This window comes from Chiloscyllium plagiosum, unplaced genomic scaffold, assembly GCF_037043375.1.
Source record: "Chiloscyllium plagiosum isolate Xiang-an unplaced genomic scaffold, Cpla_swu_hap1 HiC_scaffold_36, whole genome shotgun sequence".
NCBI lineage: Eukaryota > Metazoa > Chordata > Chondrichthyes > Orectolobiformes > Hemiscylliidae > Chiloscyllium > Chiloscyllium plagiosum.
Window position 1 is genome coordinate 54,083,686 of NW_028270174.1, and position 13,140 is coordinate 54,096,825.

At 44.6% G+C, this 13,140-nt stretch overlaps 2 long non-coding RNA genes across 10 annotated transcripts in view; one reads left to right on the plus strand and one right to left on the minus strand.

Annotated features, from left to right (window-relative positions):
• The window catches only part of LOC148139958 (uncharacterized), a 46,851-nt gene extending 36,506 nt beyond the window's left edge, over positions 1-10,345 (minus strand). Inside the window, exon 1 of one of the 9 annotated variants that reach the window (XR_015753250.1) lies at positions 10,218-10,345. This is a non-coding gene — a long non-coding RNA (uncharacterized LOC148139958). Of the gene's footprint in view, positions 1-4,204; positions 4,312-10,217 lie in introns of those variants that run through there. The other 8 variants (XR_015753254.1, XR_015753252.1, XR_015753249.1 and 5 more) reach the window with 8 other exon arrangements.
• The window catches only part of LOC148139959 (uncharacterized), a 65,191-nt gene continuing 62,370 nt past the window's right edge, over positions 10,320-13,140 (plus strand). The window contains exons 1-2 of the long non-coding RNA XR_015753258.1: positions 10,320-10,426; positions 11,379-11,493. This is a non-coding gene — a long non-coding RNA (uncharacterized LOC148139959). The remainder of the gene's footprint in view (positions 10,427-11,378; positions 11,494-13,140) is intronic.

Sequence of the window (13,140 nt, forward strand, 5' to 3'; positions counted from 1 at the left end):
TGGGGACGGGTCAAACTAGAGCATAACCTGAAAATAAGGGGGAGCAGATTTAGGGCTGAGTTCAGGAGGAGCTTCTTCAGCTAAAGGGTTGTGAATCTGTGGAATTTCCTGCCGCGTGCAGCATTTGACGTTATCAACTTGATTGCCTTTTAGGCAAAATGTAGATTTGTGAACAGGAAAATAATTAAGGGTAATGGTGAGAGAGCAGGAATGTGGAGCTGAGGCCATGAAAAGATCAGGCCTGATCTTATTGAATGGCAGAGCAGGCTTGAGGGGCCAGATGAAAGTTCTTGCCTTGTGCCATCAAAATTGGCCTTTGTCCAATTCAGAACCTTAACGTTTAGATCTGGTATATTATTTTCTGTAACTATTTTAAAACTAGTAGAATTACCAGAGACTCCCAACAGTGTGAAAGCAGGTCATTCAGCCCATCATATTAATACTGACCCTTAGAGCCTCCTAACTTCCTCCTGTAACATTTCCCAGGACCAGCCAACCTACACATCCCTGAACATTATGGGCAATTCAGCCTGGATAATCCACACAACCTGCACATCCCTCAACACTGTGGGCAATTCAGCCTGGATAATTCACCCAACCTGCGCATCCCTCAACAATGGGCAATTCAGCCTGGATAATCCAACCTACTCTACGCATCTTTGGACTGTGGGAGCAAACCAGAGGACCCAGACGAGATCCATGCAGAAAACCCCAATAATGTGATCATCCCTTTCTTATTTCCCAGTTCCACCTAAATAACTTCACTGGGCGTACTCCCAGGAATATCCTCCCTAAGCAAAAACATAATGCTATCCCGAATCAAAAATGCCACTTCTCCTTCTCTCTCGTCCCCCTTTCTAATCTTCCTATAGCATCTATACCCTGGAACATTAAGCTACCAGGCCTATCCATCCCTGAGTGATGCCTCTATAATTGCTATAATATCCCAGTGCCATGTTCAAAACCATACCCTGAGCTCATCTGCCTTCCCTGTCAGGCCTCTTGCATTGAAGTAAATGCAGTGCAACTGCTCAGTCCAACTTCATTCAGCCCATCATATTAATACTGACCCTTGCCTGCCTTGATTATTTGACTTCTGAACTGTACCAGCCTCAGACATACCTCTTTTCTCACTATCTTCTTGGGTTTACATCCACTCCTTCACTGGTTTAATGCTTCCCAAGTATCACTAGCAAGTCTCCCTGCCTAGATATTAGACACGTTCCAATTCAGGTACAACCCATCCTTCTTATGCAGGTCAACTCTACTCCAGAGGAGATCACAATGATCCAAAAAAATGTGAATCTTTTTTCCCCCTGCACCAGCTCCTTAGCCACTCATTGAGCACCTCCTCCTCTGTAATATGGATGTCACCATTTATTTCCCCACATTCTATATCTCCCATGTTCTTCATAGTAAACATGATGCAAAATACTTGTCTCCGTATCTCGCCCGTCGCCTGCAGCTCCACACAATGGCTGCATTGCTGATCTTTGAGGGTCACCTCTCAGTCTTTGACTCTCCAGGGAAATTACCCCTAGCCTATTCAGCCTCACCCTGTAGCCCACATCCTCCAACCCTAGCAAAGTCTTTGTAAATCTTGTCTGAACTGTTTCATGATTCACAACATCCTTTATGAACAGGGAATTTGGAACTTAAAACAGAATTCCTGAAATGGCTTAATCAAATGTCCTGTCCAGCCACAATTTGACGTCCCAGCTTCTGTACTCAATGCATTGACCAATAAATATAAGCATACCAAACACCATCTTCACTATTCTGCCTACATTCGACTCTACTTTCAAGGAACAATGAACCTGCACTCCATGGTCTCTATGTTCAGCAACATTCCCAAGGACTTTACCATTTAGTGTATAAATCCTGCCCAGATTTGCCTTTCCAAAATCCAACAGCTTACATTTGTCTAAATTGAACCCAGTCTGCCATTCCTCGCCCAAATGGCCCATCTGGTCAAGATCCTGTTGCATTCTGAACTAACTTTCTTCATTGTCCACTACACCTCCAATTTTGGTGTCTTCTGTAAACCCACTGACCATATCTCATATTCACATCCAAGTCAATTATTTAAGGACCCAATATCCATTCCTGCAGCACACTGCTGCTCATAGGCCTCCAGTCCACAAAGCAACCCTCTTTCACCACCCTCTGCCTCCTTCATTCAAGCCAGTTTTGTATCCAAATGGCAAGTTCTCCCAACATTTCATGCTATCTAACCTTGCTAACCAGTCGGCTTTGTGGAACATTGTTCAGTGTCAATATAGACAACGTCCACAGTCTACCTTCAAAAAAACTCAATGAAGTTAGAGAGAGAAAATTTCCCGCACACAAAGCCAAGTTGACTATCCCTCATCATTCCTCGTCTTTCCAAATACATGTAAATCCTGTCCCTCAGAATCCCTTCCAACAACTTGCCTACCACTGACTTCAAGCTCACTGTTCTCTTGTTCCCTGGCCTTTCCTTACCACCTTTTTAAATAATAGCACACGTTTTCCAGCACCTCACCTGTCACCAATGACAATATAAATATCTCAGGGAGGCGAACTGCCATCATTTTCTTAGCTTTCCACAAATGTCTGGGATACACCTTAACAGGTCCCAGGGATTTATCCACTTTTCTACGATTTAAGACATCCAGTACTACCTCCTCTGTAATATGGCCAGGAGCCGGGCAGTAGTGGACAATTCATTTACAGAAAGGTCTGTGAATGTGATCATAAAATACTAAACAGAGCAAAAATACACTCAGAGACTGAGGAAGCTAGATAATGAACAAGTGGACATCAAGGAGCTCACAGGCGAATCAGAGCAGTGTTCACTTTTATGATCCCACAGTCAGAGATGTCTAGCACCGAAACAGACTCTTCAATCCAACCCGTCTATGCCAACCAGATATTCTAACCTAATCTATTCCCATTTGCCAGCACTTGGCCGCCATCCCTCTGAACCCTTCCTATCCAAATGCCTTTGAAATGTTACAATTTTGGTTGCCCTTTAGGCTCCTGTTGAATTTTCCCCTCACACCCTAAACCTACATCCTCTAGTTTTGGGCACCACCACCCCAAGGTAAACACATTGTCTACTTACGCTATCCATGTCCCTCACGATTATATAAACCTCTTCAACATCACATCTCAGCCTATGACACTCCAGGGAAAATGGCCCCAGCCTATTATGCCTCTCCCTGCAACTCAAATCCTCCAACCCTGGCAACATCCTTGAAAATCAATTCACAAACCTTTCAAATTTCAGTGCCTCCTTCTGATAAGAGGGAGACCAGAATTGCACAAAATAATCCAAAAGCGGCCTAACCAATGTCCTGTCCAGCTCCTTTACTCAACGCTCTGACCAATAAAGGGAAGCATACCAAACATCTTCTTCACTATCCTATCTACTTATGACTCTACTTTCAAGAAACTGTGAACCTGCATTCCAAGGTCTCTTTGTTCGGCAAGACTCTCTAAGACCTTACAATTCAGTGTGTGAGTCTTGCTCCGATTTGCTTTTCTAAAATGCAGCACCTCACATTTATCTAAATTAAACCCTATCTGCCACTGCTCAGCCCATTGGCCCATCTGATCAATATCCCATTGTATTCTGAGACAACCTTTATCACTGACCATAATACCAACAATTTTGGTGTCACCTGCAAACTTACTAACTGTACTGCCTCTATTAATATCCAAATCATTTAAATGAATGACGAAACAAATCCAGAGAGAAAAAAAATCAATTTCTCTGGGATATTGGGTCCTTAAATAATTGACTTGGATGTGAATATGAGATATGGTCAGTGGGTTTACAGAAGACACCAAAATTGGAGGTGTAGTGGACAATGAAGAAAGTTAGTTCAGAATGCAACAGGATCTTGACCAGATGGGCCATTTGGGCGAGGAATGGCAGACTGGGTTCAATTTAGACAAATGCTAAATATGCTCTGTGTAAATCCTGCCCTTTGACTCCCCACCAGAGAAGGCTGCACATGCGTCCCGCTGAACTTTGCCCCCTACAAAGCTGGCGGCTGCACGTGTCCAGTGAATCGTTGCCCCGAATAAAGATGGCGGCGCTTACTCGAGTCAATCGCTAGATGAGGCATTTTCCCGTTTACTGCAAAAAACGAGACTAAGTTTCAAATTTGTATTTTCCGATGTGCACCAAATGTTTGCACAATCTCTCAGCCCATACCAACACATTTTCCCTCCCGCTTCCTGGTGTTTATTCCTTTCCTTACCGACAACTCTCCGCCCGCACATTCGCGCTGTTCGCGAGGATGATCACGCGGTATTACCAAGTCCCGCCCCTCGCTCACTGATTGGTCGGAGGGCCAATTGCCCCGCCAGGTCCTCCAGCTCCGCCCCGACATCAATCATCCGGGGACCTTTGTTGGCTGGAGCATGCGCACTGCTTCGTGGCTTTTGTTGCTATTCGTAAGTTACAAGAGTGAGGGACAAAGTTAAAAACACACAACCACCTGATGAAGCAGCAGCAACGCTAGTGCTTCCAAATAAACCTGTTGGACTATAACCTGGTGTTCTGTGAATTTTAATTTTGTCCATCCTAATCCAACACCATCACCTCCAAGTCACGAGTGAGGGAGGAATGCATAAGAACTAGGAACAGGAGAAGGCCATCCTGTCCTTTGAGCTTGCTCTGCCATTCAATAAGATCATGGATAATCATTTCATGGACGCAGAACCATTTACCCATGTTCTCACCGTATTCCTTAATTAATTATTTCTTTTTCTGAAAAAAAAGCTACCTTAGCTTTAAAAACATTTACTGAACTAGCATCAACTACTTCCCTGGGCAATGAATACCATTGAGGTGAAGAAGTTCCTTCTCAATTCAGTCCTAAATTTGCTGCCTCTAATCTTGAGTTGATGCCCTCTTGTCCTAGATTCACCTGCCAGTGGAAACATCCTCTCAACTTCTATTTTATCCATTTCATTCATTATTTTATATGTTTCCATTCTTCTGAATTCCAATGAATATAATCCCAATCTACTCAGCCTCTGTTAAGCCAAACCCCTCAACTCTGGAATCAACCTATTTAACCTCCTCTACACTCCCTCTAGTGCCAGTACATCTTTTCTCAACTAAGGAGATAAAAACTACACGGAGTACTCCAGGTGTAGCCTCACCAGAACCCAATACAGCTGGAACATAACCTCTGCTTTTAAGCACAATCCCTTCAGCAATGCCTTCTGAATTGATTGTTATATCTGGTGACTAACGTTCATGAAGAAGGCTTCTGCATAGCAAATAATGCAACTTTTTAAAATTCAAGTAATAATCTCTTTTTAAATGTTACTCCAACCAAACAGTATGACATTACATTAATGAACATTATATTCCACATGACTGACCATTGCCAAATCAATGTATCTATGTTACTCTGCAAAGTTTCACAGTCTTCGTTGTTGTGATTCTGTTCGCCGAGCTGGGAATTTGTGTTACAGACATTTCGTCCCCTGTCTAGGTGACATTCTCAGTACTTGGGAGCCTCCTGTGAAGCGCTTCTGTGATGTTTCCTCCGGCATTTGTAGTGGTTTGAATCTGCCGCTTCCGGTTGTCAATTTCAGCTGTCCATTGCAGTGGTCGGTATATTGGGTTCAAATCGATGTGCTTATTGATTGAATCTGTGGATGAGGGCCATGACTCTAGGAATTCCCTGGCTGTTCTCTGTTTGGCTCGTCCTATAATAGTAGTGTTGTCCCAGTCGAATTCATGTTGCTTGTCATCTGCGTGTGTAGCTCCTAAGCATAGCTGGTCATGTCGTTTCGTGGCTAGTTGGTGTTCATGGATGCGGATCGTTAGCTGTCTTCCTGTTTGTTCTATGTAGTGTTTTGTGCAGTCCTTGCATGGGATTGTGTACACTACATTGGTTGTGCTTATGCTGGGTATCGGGTCCTTCGTTCTGGTGAGTTGTTGTCTGAGAGTGGCTGTTGGTTTGTGTGCTGCTATGAGTCCTAGTGGTCGCAGTAGTCTGGCTGTCAGTTCGGAAATGCTCTTGATGTATGGTAGTGTGTGGCTAGTCCTTTGGGTTGTGGCATGTCCTCATTCCGTTGTCTTTCCCTTAGGCATCTGTTGATGAAGTTGCGCGGGTATCCGTTTTTGGCGAATATATTGTATCGGTGTTCTTCTTCCTCTTTTTGCAGTTCTGATGTACTGCAGCGTGTTGTGGCCCTTTTGAATAGTGTCTTGATGCAACTTCTTTTGTGTGTGTTGGGGTTGTTGCTTTCGTAGTTCAGGACTTGGTCTGTGTGAGTGGCTTTCCTGTGGGTTGCCAGGAGGTTATATCTGGTGCATGTTCCCTTTCCAACCCAACCCAATTGCAGGTGGGTTGGGTTGGAAAGGGAACATGCAAAGGGGAAACGGAGGAGGGCAGGCAGTGTATAAGGTCTTAAGGACAGAGAAGGTTCCAGACTGAGTCTGTCTGTCATAGAGAGTATGGCTGCCTCATGAAGTTTCAAGCACTGCAATGGGTCCATGCAAGTCATGTTAGTCAAGGATAGTATAACGGTGGCTGAGAGTACTTTTGATGAGGACTCTATTTCTGAGGTGGTGTGTGCTGAGGTTAGAAACAGGAGAGGAGAGGTCACATTGCTTGGAGTTTTTTATAGGCCTGCACAGAGTTCCAGGGAAATGGAAGAGAGGATTAGCAAAATTATTGTGGGTAAGAGCAAAAGTACCAGGGTGGTCATTATGGGGGACTTTAGCTTCCCCAACATTGACTGGGAATACTATAACTCTAGTACGTTGGATGGATCAGTTTTTGTCCAGTCTGTACAGGAGGGTTTCCTGACACAGTATGTCGATGGCCAACAAGAGGGGAGGCCACATTGGATCTGGTGCTTGGTAATGAACCAGACCAGGTGTTTGATTTAGTTTTAGGTGAGCACTTTGGAGAGAATGACCATAATTCAGATATGTTTAGTTTAGCAATGGAAAGGGACAGGTACATACCACAGGGCAAGAGTTATCAATGGGGCAAGGACAATTATAATACGATTAGGCAGGAATTAGGATGCATAGAATAGAGTAGCAAAATGCAGGGGATGCAGACAATGAAAATGTGGAGCTGGTTTAAGGAAGAGATATTGCATGTCCTCGATAGGTATGTCCCTGTAAGCAGGGAGGAAGTGATAAGGTAAGGGAACCGTGGTTTACTACAGAAATTGCTTTGCTTGTTAAGAAGAAGAAGGAGGCTTATGTGTTGATGAGCCAAGATGGTTCAGATGAGGAGATGGAGAGTTACAGATCAGATAGGAAGGATTTAAAGAGAGAGTTAAGAAGAGCAAAGAGAGGAGACGAGCAGTCTTTAGCAAATAGAATAAAGGAGAACCCTAAAGGTTTCTATAGGTATGTGAGGAATAAAATGATGATTAGGGTAGGAATAGGTCCAATCAAAGACAGAAGTGGGAAGTTTAGTGTGTACCCTGTGGAGATTGGAGAGGTGCTAATGAATATTTCTCATCGGTTTTCACTCAGGGAAAGAAGAATATTGTAGAGGAGAAGAATGTGGTATGAGATATTAGACTAGAAGGGATCGAGATTAGTTAGAAACAGGTGTTATCAATTCTAGAAAGAGTGAAAGTAGATAAGTCCCCTGGGTCGGATGGGATTTATCCGAGGATTCTCTGGGAAGCTAGGGAGGAGATAGCAGAGCATTTGGCTTTCATATTTGAGTTGTCATTGTCTACAGGTTTGGTACCAGAGGACTGGAGAATTCCAAATGTTGTGTCTTTGTTCAAGAAGGGCAGTAGAGATGACCCAGATAATTATACACCAGTGAGCCTGACCTCTGTTGTAGGTAAGGTTTTGGAAAGGATTATAAGAGATAAGATTTATAATCATCTTGCAAACAACAATTTGATTTCAGATAATCAACATGGTTTCGTCAAGGGCAGGTCATGTCTCGCAAACCTCATTGAGTTTTTTGAGAACGTGACCAAGCATGTAGATGAGGGTAGGGCAGTTCACGTGGTATACATGGACTTCAGTAAAGCCTTTGATAAGGTTCCACATGGTAGGCTGTTGGAGAAATGCACAGGCATGGAAATGAGGGTGATTTAGCAGTTTGGATTATAAACTGGTTTTCTAAAGGAAGGCAGCGAGTGGTGGTTGATGGAAAATATTCAACTGGAGTCCAGTTACTAGTGGTGTGCCACAAAAATCTGCTTTGGGACCACTGCTGTTTGTCAGTTTTAGAAATGACTTAGACGCAGGCATAGGTGGATGGATTAGTAAACTTGCTGATGACACTAAAATCGGTGGAGTAGTGGACAGTGTGGAAGTGTGTCACAGGTTGCTGGGGGACTTGGATAAACTGCAGAATTGGGCTGAGAGGTGGAAAATGGAGTTCAATGCAGCTAAATGTGAGGTGATGCACTTTGAGAAGAATAACAGGAAGGCAGAGTACTGAGTCAATGGAAAGATTCTTGGTAGTGTGGATGTGCAGAGGGATATCGGAGTCCATGTACATAGATCCCTGAAAGTTGCCACCCAGGTGGATAGTACTGTCAAGGCGGCATACGGTGTGTTAGGTTTCTTTCAGAGAGTAATTGAGTTCCAGAGCCGCAATATCATGCTGCAAATATACAAAATGCTGGTGCGGCCATACTTGGAATATTGTGTGCAGTTCTGGTACCTATATTTCTGGAAGGACGTGAGGAATTGGAAAAGGTGCAGAGGAGATTAACCAGGATATTGCCTAGTCTGGAGGGAAGGTCTTTTGAGGAAAGGCTGAGAGACTTGAACCTGTTCTCCTTGGCAAGAAAAAGGCTAAGAGGGGATTTGATAGAGACATACAAGATGATCAGAGGCTCAGATAGGGTAGACAATGGAAGTCTTTTTCTAGGATGATGATGTCAGTATGCATGAGGGGGCATAACTACAAATGAGGAGTGATAGATTTACGACAGATGTCAGAGGCAGGTTTTTTACTCAGAGAGTGGTAATGTTGTGGACTGTACTACCTGCTAATGTAGACAACTCAGCCACATCAGGATGATTTAAACAATCCTTAGATAAGGACATGGGTGATTTTGGAATAGTGTAGGGGGACGAGCTGAGAACAGTTCACAGGTCGGCGTGACATCAAGGACTGAAGGGCTTGTTCTGCACTGTATTGTTCTATGACTATTGTGCTACAAGAGATTTCCGCTGTCTTAAACAGAGTGACGGATCTTGTATGTTGGCTTACGAAATGTCACTGATCTCTACCAAAAATGCACGAGGTCGAGTCAGGGCAATAATAAGTTGCTGCAACAGGAGGGGAACAGGTAACTCCATACAAAACCCTGCTTCTTCTCACCTATTTTCACCTCCAAAACCGAGGGAGTTCCAGAAAAGCACCTCCGTATCCCACCACAACACTTTGCCCCACAATCGTGGTATCTGGCTGTGCACTAGGTGGAGTGGAATAGTCTGTACTGGGACCCACTGGAGCCCTGAAACACTTGGTAAAGACTAAAATCATCTGAGCATTGAGAACCCCACCACATTGTATGCATTTTCTATTGTTTTTACTCTGTTCCTGACTTCCCTTGTTTTTCCGAATGAACATGTTCTAAGTTGTGATTAGACACACCTGCACTCGCTGTGAATTGAACCCAGCCTCCCGGTCCAAGATTTGGGATATTTTCACCGCATCACAAGATATCGACTCTAACTTCCCTTGTCCCTTAATGTTTTTGGTGCTTAGCTGCTGAGTCATGCCCGAATCAACTTTGCAAATGGGAGGAAGGGGCGGAACTGGAGGACCAAGCAGCGGCTTGGTCCTCCAACCAGAGTGAGTGAGGAGCGGGGCCAAAGCATTCTCGGGAGTGAGCACTTCAGGATTGGTCAGAAAGCAAACTGTTTTGCAGGATTGATCGTTGTCACTACATAGTGGAGTGTTAAACCTCTCTCATAAATCAATGTGAGATTTTAAGAAATAGTTGTGATGTAAATCCGATAACATACATATTTCCAATCGTTTTGCACAAATTGAGTAAGAAACTTCTTTTCAAATTGAGAACGACTGGTAATTTACATACTTGGCCGGTATGGTTGAGTTGTAAAAAGGTTGAGTTGTACCGAACAATCTACTCGCATACTAGACAGCTCTATGTCTCTAAGTCGACACAAACAGTTGTTAATGACAAATATTTCACCCATGATTCTGTGCAGTTATGAATATTCTCTATAAACTCACCGGAAACCTCAGACGCATGCGCAGTGTCACATTGATCATTATCGAGAGAGCGACATGGAGCTGCTTTCTCCGGCAGCGGCTGCGATCGGCTTCAGAGAGCGGTGCTTTGAGCCGGTGTGTGGGAGCCCTCGCTGGGAGAAAGGAGCGGAGAGAACTCACAAGTCCGGGATACAGTTAAAAATAACTCGAAAATGACCCTTCAGATCCGGGTAAGGAGGCGGCGGTCTCTGATCAGGGAAGCGGCCAGGGTCACGGCCGCCATTTGTTTGAGGGAACAGGGAGCGCGGAGCTCAGGGCCGCCATCTTGAGAAGGTCAAGGTGCAGGAGGGCGGGGCTCTTGGGGTCTGTAGAACAATCAGAGGAAAGGGAAGACCCATTGTTACTGATTAATCCCACGGACACAGCGTCACTGGGCGGTCCCGCAGGAATATCCTCTCTCAGTCCTGCTGGGATGGTTCACCCAGTCAGAACCAGCAGCTCTCTCCTCTCTCAGCTCCCCTTCTGTCCTTCCTGCAGCATCTGTCCCCCGGAACATTGAGCTGCCTGTCCTGTCCCTCCCTCAGCTGTTGTTTCTGTAATACCTGTGATGTCCCAGTCCCCCCTTAGATTACTTCACTAAAGACAGGAATGCACCCGATGGATTTTTCTTAACATCAGCAATTGTTTAATATTCACTTACAGGTTTTTAATTGTATCTTTTTTGAAGTACTTAATTCACATTCAATCATTTGCAATGGCTGGATTTAAACCTGTGTCCAGAAAACATTTGCTGAGTTTCTGGATAAATTGCCTCATAATAATGCCACTAGGCCATCACTTTGCCTGCTCACAGGTTGCGCATCCCAGTGCAACATGAATCAAAACCCTTTCTTCCCGCACAATTATTTGATCCTGAACTCTGGTGATATCACTCAGTATCTCTCCATGTGGGATCCCTCACTGTATGTGTCTAATTGCTGCCTCTGTCAGCATCTCTCACTCTTGCAGCTACTCCAAATCCTGAGCCAACAGAATTCTCCGCTCCAGAGAGATGAGGCAGCACAAGCCAGGAATGGAGACTGGAATTTTCCAGATCTCTGTGGACTCACTGCCATTCTACATGTGTAACCCTCACAGCATCAGTCTAATTTCCCATTCTGTTTATTTATGTGTCTTCTACAGGTACTCAGGGAGTTCCTGACTCAATAGACTTGCCAACTGCTGGTTGGGAAGATGATTGTTCAGCCAGAGACAAAGGTCAGGGAGGTCAGGAGCCTTTAATAAATCCTGCTGCCAGGTAAGATCACTCACAGTGCACAGAGAAGAGAGCAATGAGAGGGCCCCAAACATCAGCTAACAAGACATGACATAGACATAGTGCTGGAGGGGGAGCACAGTACAGGCACACCCCAGGCTCAGTCACCACCCCTACTTTAAGTTTTGTTGTACTGAGACAGCATCGGGAGTTCCCAGTTTTCAATCCAGGCGTGTGCTATCTTGGTAAGCACGAGGACAACAGAGGGGAATGCAGGCCTGCAATGAGAGAGTGGTAATGCTGCCTGTGATCTTTCTGTCCTCTAATCCCTCTCCAACATTGTATCTATGGGTCGTCTTGTGGACCAGTGTCTTCAATCATTCTAACTCCTATAACAGTTCCTATCTCTGTCATCCCCTCCCCTCTTACCAATTAATTGACATATTTGAAACCTCCAGTCCAGACGACCATCCATATCGCTGTAACTTGCTTCAGTCTCTACAACATGCCTTGTCTCGATAGTCTCCTCCTCCAACAACTGGAGACATCGGGTCTGTTTCTGTGCTGCATGACTCTTTGTTTGAGGTTTCCTAAACGGAATGAGTTGCATTTGCCTGTGTTTGGCCTATACCCCTTCCAATCTTCTCCTCTCCATGTACCTGCGCAAGTATCTTTTCCATGGTGTAATTGTACTTGTTTTTACCATTTCCTCTGGCAGTTCATTCTGTCTATGCACCATCCTCTGTGGAAAATGTTGCCCCTCAGCTCCCTCTTTAAATCCTTGCTCTCTCACCTCACGTTTATGCCTCTAGCTTTGGACTCACCTACCCTTGGCTTTTCACCTTACTTAGGCCCTACATGGTTTCATAAACCTTTATAAGGTCACCCCGTGGCCTCCTCTGCCCAGGAGAAATATTGACGACAATGTTACAAATATCTCCAACTCATGTACTCAATGCTCTGACCAATGAAGACAAGTGTGCCAAATGCTGCTTTCCCCACCCTGTCACCCTGTGATGCCATTCCAAAACAATGTAACTGCACCCCTTGGTCTCTCTCTGTTCGACAACACTGTCCAGGGCCTGACCATTAACTGCATTAGTCCTATCTGGTTTGTCTTAACTAAATCCAACACCTGAATTAAATTCCATCTTTCATTCCTTGGCCACTGGCCCAGTTGATTAACATCCCCTTCGATAACTATATTCCCTGCCCACTCTTACACTAATTTTAGGATCCGCGAGCATACTAACAGTGACTCCAATATTTTTACCCAGATCCTCTATATAAATGATGCACATCAGTGGCCCCAGCACCAATCCTTACAGCATACTTCTGGTCAGAGGCCTCCAGTCTGAACAACAACCCTCTACCTCCTCCTATCAAACCCATTGTGTATCCAATTGGCTCGCTCTCCCTGATCCCATGTGATCTAACCTTACTAACCAGTGTACCCTGCTCAACCCTGTCAAAGGCCTTGCTGAACCCAGAAACAACATCTATTGCTTTGCCTTCATCTATCTTCTTAGTCACGTCTTCAACAAACTCAGTCAAGTTTGTGAAACATGTTTTCCCGCGCACAAAACCACTCTAACTGTCTGTAATCAGTTCTTGTCTTTCCAAATGCATGTAAATCCTACGTCTCAGCATGATCTCCAACAACTTACCCATCCTTGATTTCTGCCTCCT